Here is a 2531-nt window from a genome sequence, read left to right as displayed (position 1 = left end):
GAATTTCCTAGAGCTTCGTTCGACAACTTCAGTACCTTAGCCACAACCTTTTTAACCCATTTTCAGTTACCAATAAGGTACGAAACGGGAACAGAACTTCTTACCAATTTCAAACAGACAACGGCCACTCACATATCTGATCATATACATGAGTGGTGATGTCGTCATAGAATGGTAAAAACGTATGTCCCCGATCAGCTATTAGCTGAATGGTTTATCAAGTCATTACTGCCTTCCATCACAGAAGATGTGGCAAAGGGGGGAGTCGTAACAGAAGAGCAAGTTATCGCTCGTGCGCAATATCTGGATTTGATTTACACTCAGTCTGGCACGCTCTACGATAAAATACCTGACGCCCCTAGACCGGAATTCTCAATTCCTCCTCCTCCTAAATCGAACAATGACTCTCATGCTGGCGATGGCGTGATTGGCACAACAGACACGAAATCAACAAAGGCTACATCCAAAAAGGCCCATAAGATTTCAGGTCAAAATGCAAAAGACGAACTTCTTGCTTCGGAAGTAAATGCCATATCAACAGATAAAGGCAAAGAAACCAAACAACCAGGGAGCAAGAAAAAAGGCAAAGGGAAGAAGAAGAAACAGGAGGAATCATCACCTGAAAAATCTTCTTCAAACCCTCCTGGAGATAGGAAACCAAAAAATCCATGCTTTATATGCGATGAGGATCATTGGACCGCAAATTGTCCACACAGGGCTGAGCTTAAGAAATTCTTCAAGAATTCGAAAACCTCCGCAGTGTTAACTGATCCGTTTCCAAATCCAGGAACAAATCTGGTTGAAAGTGGAAATGCTTCCCCGTCTCAAGTGCTAATGTTGTCGGTTTCAAAACAGCAAAATGATGCTTTGATATCGACAAGGAACAAGGATTATGGGAATCCACAGCTGTCGAACAACAAGGATAAAGATCAACCAAGTAGTTCGACAACAACTTCGACAGAAGTTGTGCCACCCACCATTCCTGAATTGACGATAAAACCGCCAAAGGGAGTAGTACACAAATCGACATTTAATCCCTGTGCTAGAGCGGCACAGCATTATAATATAGTGGAAGATTTGGCCCAATCGCCATCCGCTATGTCGACTCTTGAAGTACTACAAAATTGCCCATCCCAAAGGCAGGCTTTATTATCAGCCATTGGTGGGATAGACGCAAAGGATTCCAACCTAGTATCCTTCGACCATAAAGGATATGATCCTCAAATGCCAGCTCAACTAGCTTTCCTTGTTCAATTGAAAGCCCTCAACAAAACTGTTCATCGAACGATTATTGATGAGGGAGCATCTACATGCATTATGTCGATGAGTTGCTGGAAAACTTTAGGATCTCCAACCTTGTCGCGATCTTCGACGACATTAAAAGCATTCGACGGAAAGGACATATACCCCATATGGTATCCTAAGTAACTTGAAAGTTGAACTAGGAGGGAAAACGGTAGAAATAGATGTTGAAGTCATCGATGGGAGTATTGATTACAACATCCTACTAAGAAGACCATGGATATATGCCATGGAAGCTGTTGTGTCGACCTATTTTAGAAAGATTGCATTTCCCTTTCAAGGAGGGATTACAATCGTCGATCAACAAAACTTCCTCCCCAATGGTTCTCAAGTTACTGGAAGCATTCCCATGATCCATGGAAGCCCCCATTCACTTCAGAATATCGGAGTAGGCCTACTAAAAGATCTTATACTAATGGGAACTTTCGCTCTTCCACCCCCAATCAATCTGGCGGAAGTAGCGTCGATAGAAACCTGCAACATGATATCTTCTAAAAATATCTCAGAAAACGATATCGACATGGATCACGCAGTGGTTTTTCCCCCAAGCCCAATGGAAATATTGTAGCAATCAATGTTCCTAGCATGGGAGGCAAACCCAAATCAACGCTCATCAAGTGTTTGGATAGATAGGTCTAGAGAATATGGTACCCCTTCAGATCCTTGGTCGCGAGTGCATGTCACTGACGAAGGAATTGTCCAATCTATGGTAATTGAAAGGACACCATGGAATGATTCCCACCATCGTTCCCTTCTTCCGGATTATGGAGAAGATAATCAAGATGACTTGTATCGTCCTTCAGTTTTTGAATTCCTATCAAATGCTGTAAACACGGTGGATTCCGAGCGAAAGTTGTCCAATATTGAAGAGACTATCACCATAAATATGTCGACCAAAACAGATGTTATAGAGAATATTTATGTCGGCAAATGTTGTTCTCCTTTAGAACTAGAGATATATAACGCTCTTTTTCGCGAATTCAGAGATGTCTTTGCTTGGTCATATGATGAAATGCCAGGCATTGACTCGAGTATCGTTGAACACGAAATTAAGATGTACCTAGATGTCAAACCAGTACGACAACGGCTACGGCAGGTGCACCCCAAAAAAGTCACTGCCATTAAGGCAGAAGTTGAAAAACTTCTCCATGCTGGTTTCATCTACCCGATTCCTCTAACCGATTGGGTATCTAATATTGTCCCTGTTATGAAAAAACAAGGAACAATTA

Source organism: Pinus tabuliformis, chromosome X, assembly GCF_031772625.1.
Source record: "Pinus tabuliformis cultivar Carrire ecotype Pingquan chromosome X, CPIR1, whole genome shotgun sequence".
NCBI classification, from domain to species: Eukaryota; Viridiplantae; Streptophyta; class Pinopsida; order Pinales; family Pinaceae; genus Pinus; species Pinus tabuliformis.
This window is presented reverse-complemented; position numbering follows the sequence as displayed.